At 50.7% G+C, this 15224-nt stretch overlaps 2 long non-coding RNA genes across 2 annotated transcripts in view; one reads left to right on the top strand and one right to left on the bottom strand.

The window, feature by feature from the left end:
* Positions 1 to 15224, bottom strand: part of LOC310842546 — a 51807-nt gene that overhangs the window by 8262 nt on the left and 28321 nt on the right. The window contains exon 2 of the long non-coding RNA XR_014563189.1: positions 13950 to 14259. This is a non-coding gene — a long non-coding RNA (uncharacterized lncRNA). The remainder of the gene's footprint in view (positions 1 to 13949; positions 14260 to 15224) is intronic.
* Positions 8408 to 15224, top strand: part of LOC310842550 — a 47953-nt gene continuing 41136 nt past the window's right edge. Inside the window, exon 1 of the long non-coding RNA XR_014563200.1 lies at positions 8408 to 8698. This is a non-coding gene — a long non-coding RNA (uncharacterized lncRNA). The remainder of the gene's footprint in view (positions 8699 to 15224) is intronic.

The raw sequence follows: 15224 nt of genomic DNA, 5'->3' as shown, positions 1-15224 counted from the left end.
TAAGTTGTTTAAGTTGTTGTAACCTGTCCTGAGAGCTTTGGGTAAAAGACAGGTAATACATTGTAATGATATCTAATTATTATTGTCATCAAGGTTGGCAAAAAAACCTGTTTTCAGCTGGCTGCGTTGTTAAATGGCATGTGGTGAGGTGTTGTAATTTTGTTGTTGTTGTAAAACTTACAACATTATAAGCATGTTAGTGTTTAGGATACCACAATACTTTTTTGCAGTACCTTATTTCACACATTCAGTTTGGGGGAAGGGGTCCCTATTTTGGGGACTGTACCACCTTAATCCAGCCATGCCTACAAAGGTCAGGGAATGAAACCCTGGAACGCTGTTGCCAGTGAGTGTAGAACAATTCATTATAAGGAAGCTTCCTACAAATACCATTTTATTTATTTATACAGTCAAGTCAGTCAGTCTGCTGTCCTTCATCTGAAGATCTCAGGGTGGTTCACAGCATAAAGATACAAGATAAAAACACAAAATACATAACAAAAACAAGAACAAAGCAAACCAGTAACTCCCCCATCCCACAAACACATTTAAAAAATATAGGATCTTAATCAGCAAAAGGCCTGGTTGAAGAAGAATGTTTATGCCTGGTGCCTAAAGGTGTACAGTGGTACCTCGGGTTAAGAACTTAATTCATTCTGGAGGTCCGTTCTTAACTGTTCTTAACCTGAAACTGTTCTTAACCTGATCTGTTCTTCACCTGTTCTTAACACCTGTTCTTAGCTAATGGGGCCTCCCGCTGCCACTGCACCGCCGAGAACAGAAACATGATTTCTGTTCTCATCCTGAAGCAAAGTTCTTAACCCGAAGTACTATTTCTGGATTAGCGGAGTCTGTAACCTGAAGCGTCTGTAACCTGAAGCGTCTGTAACCTGAGGTACCACTGTATAATGAAGGAAGAAAAAGGCCCATTCTAGTGCTGCCACTCTCCGAAGCTCTCATGGAGGAGACACACAAAGAAGGGCCTCAGATTATCATTGCAGGCCGGGTCTGGGTTGGTTCATATGAGGAGACTGTGGTCCTTGAGGTTTTGTGATCCTGAACTATTGTAAGGTTTTATGGGTCAGAACCAGCACTTTTAATTGGGCCTAGAAGCAAATTGGCAGCCAGTGCAGTCAGGTTAGAATTGGTGTAATATGTTTAAACTGTCTTGCCCTTGTGAGCAATTTGGTTAGCTGGCAAATTCTGCACCAGCTGAAGTTTCTGAACCATATAACACATTGAAGTAATCTAATCTAGAGGTTACCAGAGCATAGACAATAGTAGCTAGGCTGTCCCTGGCCAGATAGGGGCATAGGTGGGCCACCAGCCTAAGCTGATAGAAGGCACAGTCAGAATAATTATACTACACAGCTTTTGTAGATTGTATCTTTCAGACTGTAGGAGAGAGATACAGGTTTGTGGTAGGGGTTGATCCTTTACACCTGGGTCAAAACATTCTACCTACACCCATCAAAGCTCTCCAGCCAGCTGAAACACCTCACCATCCAGCACCTCTTTCAGAGCTCTTTTTCTATCTCACATGCCCTTTCTCAGTTTTCTCTCCCTGGTCTCTTCACCATCTATTCCTGCAGCTCCCAGCTCCCTATCACTAAATCCCTTCCCACGTGCCTTTTCATGCTCTGCAACATCCTCCCACCTAATCATCCCAGACAATTAGCCCTGCCATCTTTCCTTTCTGATTCCAGGCCACAACCATGTCATATCCCGGCAGTAAATGCTGGCAATTTGCAAGCTCCGCAAGGCCACTGTGCTCTTCTTCACTTGACACAGTCCTTGACACTTGGGATGCATAGAGGGAAATGAGAGAGGATGATGGAAGAAGCATTTGCCCAGGCCATGCAGAAGCAGCCTTGGTGAATCAGCTCAGTCTTTTTTATTGACTCATATCAGTTTTGAACAAATTATGTTTTGAGGGAATTTCACAGGATACTATAAAATTGGGTGCAGCAATCTCCCACCAAATCTACTTATTTAATAAAGCATATTTATTTTCTGTCTCTCACTGAAGTCCTGACGCGTATTTTCCCCCACTGATGACAATGCAGCCTCACCAGGAAGAAATAGCAAGAATTAAAACTGACCCATAGGGAGCTAATTTCACAGTCGTGGGTTCAAGTCCCACATTGGGCAAAAGATTCCCGCATTGCAGGGGGTTAGACTTGATGATCCCCGTGGTCCCTTCCTACTCCACAATGCTATGATCTCATGTGTCAAATGGGATCCAATATGATCCAATAAATGTGCCTAGGATAAGGAAGCAGTCCAACAGATGGTACATTCCAGTGCAGGCAAGTTGCTTGACAATCAAGGCTTCTAAAACCAGTGGACTCCAGTGGTCTCTCAGAGAAGCTAACAATCTCATCCACAGCTAAGAAAGAACTCCAACAGCCACAATTCTAAACATATGGAAGGCAACAAGATTCACAAGAACAAGAGGTTCAAGCCCTATCTGTGTGATTTACTTTGCAGGTACAACATATGCTAGGATTTGTATCCTTGTTTATTTGAGCAAGTATTTTTACATTGCCCTTCATTAAAAAATCCGAGGGAGGTTTGCAGTACATAATAATAAAATGGCACATTAAAAGCCAACACATATAGTAAAAGCAGTAACAACTACAGAAGACGGACAAATCTCAATAGTACTGGAATCAATGACCAGCAAAGGTCTGAGTGAACAAGTAGGTTTTCAGAAGCAGGACTGGGACTGGCCCTGGGATAAATAGCAGCCTGGGTGTGGAGTGCCTTCAATGTCCAAACCGCCCCCCCCCCACAGCCATGGTCAGCTTTACAAGGCCACCCAGAGGGTTTATGGGGCCCGGTACTGGTGTGATGTTGGGATCCCTGCTGATGCCCCCTGCAAGGACCCATGCATGTGTGCACAAATGTGGGAGTCTACATACAAAAATTACTGCACGCACAAGCTGCAAATTCTCACCTGCAGATCTTCCTTGCCCTGGGATCAAGCAGAATGACAGGTGTGCTTCATTTTTTTTTTTATTACATGGGATTAAGGGAATAGGGATTAGGTTATACTTCTCCTGCCTGAGTACCTCCTCCAAATTCCAATCTCCTTGTGGCAGAGATTTTTTCTGCTTTCTGGGGCTCAGTCTCACATGTCTTCTGGTTCTGGGCTGCTGTTTGCCTTCTCCACTACTCAGGAAGGATTATTCCCTTAAGGCCTGGCCTCACAACACTCCTACAGCTTTCCTGTGGCAACTGCCACAGAAAATTACTCTCTGGTAGCACCTTGCCTTGAAATATTAGGTGCATTGACTTACCATTGACGGCCAATGTTATGCACAGGACCCGAAGCAGGGGGCCCCTAGCTTTCTGCATGCATGGGGCAATTGCCCCATCCTCTGAGCAGTCCTGTGGCTTTGTAGTGCTACCAAGTTGTATGGCTTGTGCAGAATTGCAAAACATATCAGTGTAGCAGGTCTACTTCCAGACTTTTCCTCAACAATGTTTGTGAAAGGGCCCAGACTCAACTTCCTATTTGCTGTTCTGCTTTCAATGCACTCTTGCACCAGTTCTAGAAGCCAGGGCTGACCCAAGGCATTTTGCCCATGCCCTGATGTCAATGTCACCCACCCCACAGATCTAGGTTCTCACCCAGTCCCCTCCCTGCCCCCACACTGCTGCCACCCTGTCAACACAACTGTATCTTCACCTGTGACTGCCCCCATGACACAGCGGCAGTGGTGATGATGCAGTGGATGTCGGGTCAAGGACAATGATGCCTTGTCAGTGCAGGAAGCCCCAGCAGGGCTGGCAGCGATGCAGCAGCAGGGGTTGGATCCCCTGCCTGAAATGGCTTCACCTGACCTCATGCATGAGCTGCCCCTGCTAGGATCCCAATGAAGTCTCTGCCATGTGGTATGGTGGCTCTCAAATATTGAATATCATGGTTTTTTAGGGCAACATTCTTCATTTTCTTCAGCAAACACACAAAGTGGGGGCTGCTATAAGTTCCCTGCCAGCTCTAAACATTCCCTCCTCAGCTACAAGAAGCAGGCCCTCTTTGGGAGTAGTATAACAAGCCTTAAAGCAACAATACCGGTATATCATATACTACAGCCTCCTATGCTGTACTTTCTTCTTCAGTCTTTCAACTTTGAACATTACCATTGCCCCAAAATAAAGAACTGTAGCAACCATGTGGCCAAGCCAGCCTTGTTTTACTGTTAATTTTGTTTGTATTGTAGCCATTCCCATCTTTTGGTAAGCTTTATTTGTTTTAGAGTATCTGTTTTGATATCTGTAAAAATAATGAAGAAAAGCTATAAACAAAAAAGGTATCCAGCTGACCTCTTACAGCTTACGTCTTGATTTTATTGTCACTTATATAGTGCTTATAGCATTTATAGTATTTGAAGTGCTAAGTGCTTGGTAACCTCGCCTCAACTAAAGTTGTGTTCCACGTCTTTTTGCCTAGCACAAATAACATCAAAGTGGAAATTGAAAAAGAAAAACACATTAAAGCTAACTGAAGGAAGATCATTTTTGTAGTCGGTAGCCAAACAACTTTGAGAAAAAGGCCACTTGCATTTTGCCACCCTGGCTCCAAAAGCTCAAATGAGTTGGCTCCTGCTTTATTTCAGGGGAGAGAAGGTTCCACAAGCTAGTTGCCCTAATAGAAAGGGTGTTTTGGGGAGCCATTGCTCCTCTCAGGAAACACCCACTTAACATGAGGCCCATTAAAAGCCTTGAGCAGCACTGAGCTGAACTGAAGCACTTAGCATGAGAGTATAAACATTTTGTTTGTTTGAAAATGCTACAGTCCTCTTGCAGAACTTCCTGTGTAGGATCAGGACATTTCCTTTGATTTCAGTGGAACTTAATTCTGGATTAGTAGTCTCTGCTGGATTTGCCTTCGCTGGAGCAACATGCAGGGATTGGGGCCTACTTGATTCTCTCTTCGTTCAAACATGGAACATAACTTAACCAAAAGGAAACACGGGCCAATTGTTTCCCCGCTCAGGCCAAGAGCCCTTTCGACAAAAATCAAAAGCTCTAACGAGGAAACACGCAGCTAGTTCTACGCTTTATTCCGAAGAGGACCATCTCTTGGTTCCCCCGCCTTCCATATTGGCCGCCCCTGTCTCCCCCTGCAGTTCCTGCGCCCTTTCTGGTTGCCTGCCTCTCTCTCTGTCTCGTGAAACTGACTAAGCTTGGCGCTGCCAGGCTTTGCATGTTCGTCAGTTTCACTTGGTAGCCACCAGCACAGGCGGTGCGGCAGGGAAACACAAAGCGGGGAAGGGAGGAGGGAGAGAGAGAGAGAGGCAGGGAGCGAGCGAGCGAGAGGAAACAACAGCGGGGGGGGGGGGAGGAAGAGGAGGAAGAAGAAGAAGGGGAGGAGGGAGGAAGTAGGAAGGAAGGAAGGGGGGGGGTCATCTGGCATCGCTGAGCAAAGGGGAAGGGCTGGCTGGCTGCGAGCCGGCAGGTTTATCACCTCGCCCTTGATTGCGCTGGAGAGGAGGCTGAGAAAAGTTGAGCCTTCCTGCCCGCCCTTCTCCTTCCCCCTAAGCCTCGAGACGCGAGCGAAGGCAGCCTCCTCCAGCTAGCCGCATGTCGGCGGCAACTCTCCGCCACGAAACGACTGGCTGATCCCCCCTCTGCTGAGAATAGCGTTTAACCGTTCATGCATCATGTGTGTCAAATAAATGCCTGATTGAGGCCCTCAGCGGAGGAATTAGCCTGCCTTGCGCTGCAAATGCACAAGAGGAAGGAAAGTGCTGAGGCATCCTTGCCTCGCCGTTTAGACACGTTCGCGCCAGGCTTTCTGATTGCTCCGGTGCTGTCGCGGATTTTCTTTTTCTCACTCCCGCAGACGCATTTTTTCTCTCCCTCCACCTCCCCCGCAGAGGAGGGTGGGAGAGGAGAGAGAGAAAGGGAGGGAGGGAGGCAGCTGGGTCACAGGAGCGCCAAACGAGGCTGAGAGACAAGCTCCGACGGAGCGCTCAGTTTAATTAAACCAAACAGCATTCCCGAACACTGCTCTCGGAGTCGGAACATTCAGCGCTCAACCAGCCCCCGGGTTTTTGTTTGCTTGTTTTACCTCCTCATCCTAACCGTTTGGATGAAAGGTCCCGTTGATCTGAATGAGAGCGGTTTCCGACTGCATCTGTTTCGGGTTTGGATGCAATCCTTGGCCAAATGCCCCTGGCTGGACCCTATAGGTTTCAGACTCATGACGCAGGCAATCCCTCGCGTTTTAGGTTACGTCTGGTTCAGGTCACGGAGAAGTCGCCGGGACGCAAAGCAGCTTTAATTCTGGACAGGGTTGTGGGTCTCTAGCCGATGGGCAGACACCAAGAAAAAGGAAGAAAGAGGTGGACGTGGACACTTCCTTCCCCCACCTCGACCTGAGCTGTTCCCGAGGGGAACCCGAGGACCAGGACTCGCTGGGGCTCCTCCTTGGCTTTCTAGGCCACCGCTATCTAATGCAACAGACTTCAGGCCTCCATCTCTGATGCCCCAATAAAAGTCAATGAGGGTGGAGCCACTGAGTTGAAAGAGGCGTTTGTGTAGCCCCCAGCCCCAACAACAGGGACACAGGAAACGGCCTTATACCGAGTGAGGAATCGTAAAGGGGTACATGGCAGTGCCCAGAATTCATTGAGGGAAAGGATGTATTTGGGGTGTGCTGCAAAGGAACAGAGTTTACGCATCCTCAGGATTGTCATCCACCCTCATTGACAGAGCCGCCGTGCCGCGCCACACACCCACCCGGATTTCAGGCAGGTGATTGAACCTGAAACCTCCTGCATGCACACGAGATGCTCCACCACTGAATTAGGGGCGGCGCTTCTCCTAACATAATAACAATAGCAGTGATTATGATGATACCAGTTCACAGACCTTTGAGATGCCGAACACTGAAATTAATGCAAAAAACCTTCCGGCAATGACTGCGCTGTTATCCTCTTTCATCTCTTACGCGAACCTACACATTTTGAGTGGGAGTAATTTATGTCAGCGGGGCATGTGCTTAGAATTGGGGTTTGGGGTCTTTATACAGATTGATTCCCCCTATACACACACACACACACACACACACACACACACGCTTAGCATCCTTTCCATGTCCCTGTCCCCTGTGGTAAAGGGATGGATTTTCATTTTGCTTCCCTTCCTATAGTGTTTAGTAGGAGTCGGCACTTGGCTCGTCTCTGAATGGATTAACAGGAGACACAAGGAAGCTCAGTCTGGTGTAGACCTCCTTCAATCACACGTCTTTGAGATTTGATGGACAAGTGAAAGGCTCAGGAGTAGAAGGAAGCGGTGGAAATTGGAAGGAAGCAGAGTTTGGCCAAGCATTAGGAGAACCTATCAACCAATGCTGCCTGCCTGCCTGCCTGCCCCCGGAGATGGTGGTTTCTCTCCTTTGCTGAAGAGGCTGGAAAGGACAATGCAATCGCAAGATTTCTGTATTGAGCAGTGTGTGTGGAAATGGCTGAGCTCCAAGGTCCCTTAGGGAAGGGCTGCAGCTTAGTGGCTGAGCTTCTGCTTTGCATGCAGAAGGTCTCAGGTCCAATCCCTGGCATCTCCAAGCAGAGCAAGAAAAGACTCCTTTTCTGAAACCCTGGAGACCCACTACAGTCACGAAGTTGACAATACTAAGCTAGATGGACCAATGGTCAGAGCAGGGCAGATGCCTATGAAAGGGCCCTTTCAGAATCTCTCCTCCTGTGCTGCCTTTGGCACCCAGGGTTTACCTGGCGCTCGGGTTCCTGAGCTTCCTTCCCCATCTTTTCTTTCTTTCAGTGCCAGAGTACAGTCAGGGAATTTGAGACGAATGAGATCAACCCAACGGTGCTCCCAGGTCAGAGCGGTGGCGGTGGTAGGCTCCCACTTCTCTGCTTCAGAGACTTAAGTGCCTTTATGGGCCGAGGCCCTCTCCTCTGTTTTGGTTCGTTACCTGTAAGCAGCAGGTGAGCCCCCTCCCTTACGGCTACTCCGGCTTCGAGGAGCAGCTCATGGCCAGAGCACCGAAGGCCTTTCCTTCCCTGGGAGAATTTCCAGTGACAAAATTCACCCGGCTGCAAAATTTGATTGTACAAGCATTTTAAGAGGAGAGAGGAGAAAATAAGATAGCGCCAAACTATTTCCAAGTGAACTTAGAAGACAAGATGGAGACGTTTGGGGTGCGTGTGCTGGACCAGAAAGAGAGAGCCGGGGGAGGAGAGGAGGAGGCAGGAAATTGCTTCGGGCTCCTATTTGTGTGTCAAGTTTCAGTCCTCGCTGACATTTCTGGCTGAACGCCACAGTCCTGCAAATGGAAAATCAGGTGGTGCTGAGGGAGGCAAGGAAGGCGAAGTGGAGCGGGGGGTGCGTCTGTGTGTGTGGGGGGGGGGTGCGCGCGTTCCGCTGGCAAATGGGGCAGACCACCGCCTCTCCCCTCCCCTCCCGCGCGCGTCCCTCGGGCAGAGCGGCCGTGGCGATCGTCACTGTGCAGTGGAGGGGATGAATCAAGCAGGCATCTGAGCGGAGCGCGGGCACCTTCCGCAATCCATTCAGGCACTGAAGCGCGTGAAAGGCTGCTGATCGCTGCCATTGTTACACGCGGCCGATGTGGGAACCGGAGCCTCAGCCCTGGCAAGAGATAAATAGCCTCTGACAGCGCCTCCTCGCCAGGGGATCGCCTCCAATTGCACGCGGCGGATGCTCCCAGGTCGGTGTTGCTCTCTTTAATGCACTCAGCAGTCGCTCGTTCCCTTGGCCCCGTCCCTGCCCGCTTACATTTCCCTCCCCCACTCCCCTCCCCTCCCTCCCTCCCTTTCTCCTCCTCCTCCTCCTCCCGCACCTCCCCCCGCCCTTCAGTGTTTGGAGTCCGGGATCGCCCTGCTGCTGCATTCGCTTCACCACAGCGAGGTTTTCGGAGCCGCCGCGATTGATGTTGGCCACCTCCGCGTTCAAAGCCTTACTAGTCATGGAGCCCCCCGAAAACCCCAAACAGCTCCAATCCACAAACCCCAGTAAGCCGAAAGCCTACTTATTCACAGGAAGGCCCCGTCCGCAAATCCGTTCAGCTAATCCATCAGGTTTGGTGTATATATCAAACACAAGTCCCTTATAAATCGACGTCTTTCCTAACAATCCTGAACTACGACCCCTGAAGCCAGTCACTTCACACACCTCATTTCGTCTTAATGGTGCTGTGGATCGGAGCTGTTCATTTCCTCTCTCGGAATCCTTTTCCTGGATAGCGGTAGCCTCGGGGAGCGGGGTAAGGAAAGACCCGAACAGCGCAACCCATTGTTTACATGGAAGTAACTCCCATAGAGTTGAATGGGTCTCACTCGCTGGGCAGTGTGCATAGAACTGAAGGCTCCTGGTGCCCTTTAAAAATGACCCTGGCAGGCGAGGGTTATAACGATTAGGAGTGACCGCAGCCCTCGGTTGGCTCCCTGCTGGAATTAGTGCTGTCCGAGATCGCAGATCCCTATGGATTGGCAACGGAAATCGATCGCCTTCCTGACGGTGCGAGGGGAGGGTGAGCAGGGTTTGTAGAAAGGATAAGAGGTTTCCCAGAGGCATCCTGGACACACGAACTTCTTTTTTGCCTGAGCGGACATCTCGATCCGCCTCCCAGTTGAGCTGGAGCCCAACAAGTCCGCCCGCCTTTACAATGAATGGAAGGGGCCCCCGCGATTTTAGACTAAGTAGAGTCCTTTGGAAGGCAGGAAGCGAGCAGAACTCCAGCCGACCTCTAGGCTGAAATAGCTGGGGCTTCCTCCTTCCAAGCAAGCGCCTTCGGGATGACGACGTGTTGCCTTAAACCGGCTCGGTTGTGGAAAGAGACGGGCCTTCCCATCAGCGTCCGGTCCAGCCATCTTGGCTATATATAGCAGCTTCCTCCCAAAGCCAGGAGACTGAATGCAACTTTATCGGAGTATCGTGCCGGCCTCGTGTGGAGCAATGCTTTGGGAGTGCGCGCAGAACACACACACCCGCTCCATATTTTGCCTTCCCATGGGTGCAGCCTTGCAGCCTTTCCTGAGACTTGGGCATTGGCTCACACTGATATTTCGCTAAGTAGTTTGGCCCACAGGAAGCAACAGCTCCCTCTGCATGCAGCAGCCCGTGGACCTAAAGTAGCAAAAGACCCGCAGTCTTACTTGCGAGGTAAGCCTCTTTGAACTCTGTAAGGCTTACTCTCGAGTACTGGAATTGCAGTGCGCAATGAAACCGACTTCCCAGGGTGTTTAGTGATCGAACAGGCAGCCCCCTTGAGCCGGAAGTGAAATGTCCCATTTAAACTGGAGCAAAACCCACTAAATAGGCTCGAACTGGGAGTAAGGCATAGTAGACGCTCTACTCTCTCTCTCTTTCTCTCTCTCTCTCTCTCTCTCTCTCTCTCTCTCTCTCTCGGTGTGGGTGTGCTCATCCATACTGTCTTTTAGTGTAGATAGCAAGCTTCCTGTACCTCCATTAGTTCTCCGTTGTCCATATCATGCTCCCCTCCAGACCACTGCCTCCCCACACTTTCCCCTCCCTCAATCCGGATTTTCTCATACCAAGAATGCTCCGAAAAGAAGGCAATGAGAAAAATCCGGACTGAGGGACGGGAAAGTGTGGGAAGGCAGTCTGCTGGAGGGGAACATGATACGGACTACGGGAAATTAATGGAGATACGTTAAAGGGCATTGTGGATGAGCCCTAGGCTTGCATCTGAGTAAACGTCCATAGGGTTAAGGCGGTTGATTGGTAAGAGTTCCAAGTAACTCATTACGTGTCAGCGGCTCTGTAAGCCTAGGAGAAGGACTCGCCTTTAGGGCAAGAACTCCGGCTGAACTTGTTTGCGGATGGCACTCCGGCGCCGTCCTGGTCTCGCTTTCTTCCTGGCTGCAGTGCGCTCGCAGGCAGCCGTTTCATGTCTGGCCACAGACGAGTCAAGCGGGAGGCTCCCGGAGAAAATCCTATCCTCAGGCTTTTCCTGTTGAGGAAACTTGGAGGGGCGCAAGAGAGGCGAGTCTTGCAGCGGACCTGAAGCAGAGCGGTGGGAAGAAGGCTCGGAAGAAAACCGGTTCCCATTCCCAGCCTGTAGTCCCCGACTCCTCGGCAGGGGAGGAGGAGGGAGGAGGGAGGGATGTAATGACAGGCAGGCCGCCAGCCTCTCCTCCCCCTCTTGCGCATAATGTGGCTGCTAAATGTCACCGTCAGGAGTGGCGGTGGGTGCTGGGGCTCGTGCTCGAGGGACCGCCGTCTCTGACCTGGAATGAGTTCCTTTTTATTATCGCCACCCTTTCCTAATAATAATAATCCTCACAAGACACGCTAGTTTCAGAAGAAATTTATTTCAAGAGAACGAAGCCATATCTTAATACAGGGTTGCTTCGATGTACATACAATACGTGAAGCTCCTTGTCCAGAGCATTTGTTAGTTTAGACTTAACCTTGCCTACTCCGCGGTGACCCTCCAGACGCTGCTACAGCTCCCATCATCTCTGACCACTGGTTATGCTGGCTACGGCTGAAGCCCAAAAGCAACTGGAGGGTCAACGGTCCACCATCCTTCCTCTCCTTCGGGAGTTAAAGGCTCTGGAGGACCTCAAGCAGAGAGGGATATTTCCACGGCCCGGAACCAGAATTCCAGTTAAATGGCAATGTCAGGGATCCAACACGCAAAGAATCTGTAAGACGCCTTGAGTCCCATCCAGGAAAGAAGAGGGGTATCAGCAAGTGTTTTACCGCTTATTATGCCGTCTCTCTTTAGGAAGTCTCCCTGGGTGCAATGGAACTTGGTATTCCTGCTAACTAAGCTTGGGAGATCCTAATACAGTATTCAGAAATGAGGGTCTGGCTGCTCAGCGCTGAGACAAAAACACTCTGCGCTTGCTCAGAAGCATGGTTTCAAATACAGTATCCTAGGGTTGAGTCCTGGCACCGGAAGCACGTTGTGGGACTTTGACGTTGCCAGACCAGGCTCCCTGTGTGGCCCCTGTGCAAGCCCCACCCCCACCCCTCCTTTCCTCAATATGCTTTGTTCTGTGGCGTCAGTGAGCAGGCTGAGCTACCGGTCTTTATTTTTTAAGCAGGCTAGTAAAAATGTTTATCTTGTTTCAATGTGATCTAATGGTGTCTGGTGGTCTCTTCCACGATTGTTTCCCGTGCAGTCCCGGGAAGAGCACAGCCTTCTCGCTCTTGACTGCAACCCAGTCCTACCGATGTCTTGTGTCTCCCGGTGTTGGGGGGGGGGGGGTTGGCTGCGGGGAGAGCTTGGCCCGGGAATGGGCGAACTGCCCTTGGAAAGGAGATGGAGACTCGCAGCCAGAAAGAAAAAGGGAAGGGAGGAAGGGAGAGCGCCCGCGCCTTGCTTGTTCCCAGTGAGTCATCCTTTGCAGCGGAGCCGCGTTTGCAGGTGCAGCCAAGCTGGGCGCTACCTGCTCAGAGGAGGCAGGAGGCTCTGGCGGGGTGCGGGGAAGCTGTCTCCAGCCAGACCTCCAGCTTCTTCCGCTTGCCGCGGAGGAGTTTTTTTAGGCCAAGTCCCCACCTTCCACCCATGAACTCAAGAAAGCTTTTTTTGGCAAGGCGTCATCCTCGACACTACGTGCTTCGGGCGCTCTGCGCCCCAGAGAATCCAGGCAGCGTTTTGCCAAGCGCTGCTTTCCAGGCGCGGCTGCTGCGCCTTTAGGGGGATCGGTTCCCCACCCCCAACTTCCCTTCACTGGTGTGTCTCAGCCTCGTCTCGTAAACTGCTAATGATTTATTACCTAGGCTAAGTGCTTAATTTGTGAATATGAAACAGATTAAAAGGAGATCGGCATATTTTAGCAGGCAGACCACGGCAAGGCCAGCAGCTGTTTCGAATTTGGAGGTATTTCCAGCCTCCTGGAGAACGCAAGCCAACCCCCAGCAGGAAGGGGGGCGGCGGCTGTCGCTCCTTCCTGGGATAGGGAAGGCCACCTTCGCCTTCCCCCGCTTGGCTGGCTCCATCAGGACATCCCTAAGTTCCCTAAGCACACACCGAGTTCCTTCCGGTGCTTTCTGTAGGGCTGACGACCCCATCTCAACATGTGTACTTACTTGGAAATAAGTCTACTGGAATTCATTGGATATATTCTACCAAAGGATAGCTGCTTACCCCTTCAGTTGATGCTCTGCCACGGGCTCCCCGCCGCCCACAAGAGGCCTATTTTAAGCAGGTTTGTTCCTGCTTCCGTTTTATAGGTTTAACTGAGAGTTACTTTCAGGTAAGCGTATACTTAGAACTGCAGCGTAATGGAGTTTTTTAGGTCCAATGTCAAGATCACGGCAAATTCTGAATAGGAGTCACCTACAGCCCACTGATCCTACTAGCCGTCGAATGATTCAAGATTGGTTAGGGTGTTTTCTGTCCATTCATGCTTCTACGCGAGGAATTATAACCCCAGATTAGAATCGTGAGCAGAAATGTGGTTAACCCGGATTAGTCAACAACCAGTACAAGGTGGTTCCATCTTTGGGGTTTGGCTCCCGGTTTTGATAACAAGAAGCAGGCGTAGCAGAGCTGGAAGTCAATGAATGAGACTTCCGTGACACTTGATGATCCGGGGTTTGTTCCAGGGAAGTAGAGAGAACCATTTCAAATGCAAAGTCAAGCCCACCATTAGGGAAGTTTCAATAAGCTGTTAGAAGAAGCTGGCGGCGCAAAAAAAAACTAGCTGACACCTAAACAGTTAATAAAAGCAGGGTTACCCGCCGCCGCCGCCGCCGCCGCCGCCGCCGCCCCCACCTTCCCCTTCCAGGATTAACTCCAAATCAAGCCAGTGCAACCGCGGGCTGGTGGTCCCAGCAAAAGGCACGTGATGCTAAGAGCAACGTAAACATCCAGTGGAGAACAAAGACGAATCATTACAGTCACTTCTGCCGGCAAAACTTAAGCAGCGAGAGAGGAGGAAAGTTCTTGCCAAAAATAGCCAGGAGATAATCAAAATAAATACCTTTGATGTAGCCGTGCTCCGGCTGGCCGCCACTTTGTGCGGAGTTCCCTGCCGCTCCCTCCCCAAACAAGGAGCCCGCACAATTAAGCGCCTTCCTTTGAAAGGAGGCCGGGCGGAGAGGAGAGCTCGGCTTTTGTCGCTTCCAGGCGGCGTCGCACATCAAAGGGGTGGCGGCTCGGTCCTTGAAGGTTCCTCCGGCTGCGCAGACTTAGTGGAGCAGAGCCAGCGTGCGAACTGCCTCTCCCGCCCCGCTTGGGTACTTTTGTTAAGGGGCAATCTCGACCACATGGAAGCCTCTGGGAATCGGGGGCTGGGAAAGGAGGGAGGGAGAGGCAGACAGAGAAAATTAAACGGTATAGGGCTAGGAAAGCATGTCGAGATAGGCCTCAGAGATGGAGTATGGGCTGTGGGGGAAAGGGCCGTCTCCAGCCCTCAGCGCTTTTGGTTGTCCTACGCTATGCAAGCTGATTTCGGAGGGGGCCACGGAACTCAGAGGCACTTCCGAGTCATCACGTTGTGACAAGGACCAGTAGCAGGGCTAGCAAAGACCTCTGGCTCAGGTGTCTGCCAACCTAGCAGCGAGTCCGGTTTCACTTGGCTTCAGGCATTGCCTTACAAGTTTTAAGGATTTCGCTGCAAGCCATGGCTTCAATCCACAAAGAGCGTGCTAAAACCTAAAGCCAGTCAATATGTTTAGGACTGCCGCCTTCTCTTATAGGAGAACGGAAATGAGGTAAGCAGGGTTTGCCAAACAGAATTCCAGGACTAGGAGTCTTAAGACCACCGCTTTTCGTAAATACGACCTATTGAAACGAGTTAACTTCCCTGTAAGAATGGCTGGGATCCTGCTATCAGGACCCTTTGCGGCAGAGGAGGGGAACCTGTGGGTCTCCAGAGATGATGCTAAACTACAACTCCCATCAGCCCCAACAAGCATGTCCAGCGGCCAAAGAGGATGGGAGTTGTAGCCCAACAGCAGCTGGAGGACCAAAGGTTCCCCACCATTGCTCCACAGAAGCAGACGATGCAAAGGTGGCCAAACACCTCGTTGTTTAAAACGAGCCCTCGGGAGCTAGTTTGCGAGCAGAGCGCGCGGTTGATGGGCGCCTTGACGTCTTGTCCAAGGAAACGCAGAAACGCGGGGGTGGGGATTCTGCCTGCAGTCTGTAATCTGGGTTGTTGTTATCTGGGTGATGAGGATGACAGCCATTTGTTTGCCTCCCTCCTTTTTGCGTTGGAGAACGAGAGCAGGATTCCGCCCGGAGCCTGAATAAC

This window comes from Podarcis gaigeae (assembly GCF_964106915.1).
Source record: "Podarcis gaigeae genome assembly, chromosome: 4".
NCBI classification, from domain to species: domain Eukaryota; kingdom Metazoa; phylum Chordata; class Lepidosauria; order Squamata; family Lacertidae; genus Podarcis; species Podarcis gaigeae.
The sequence above is the reverse complement of the archived record's forward strand: the minus strand, read 5'-3'. Positions and strand labels throughout refer to the sequence as shown.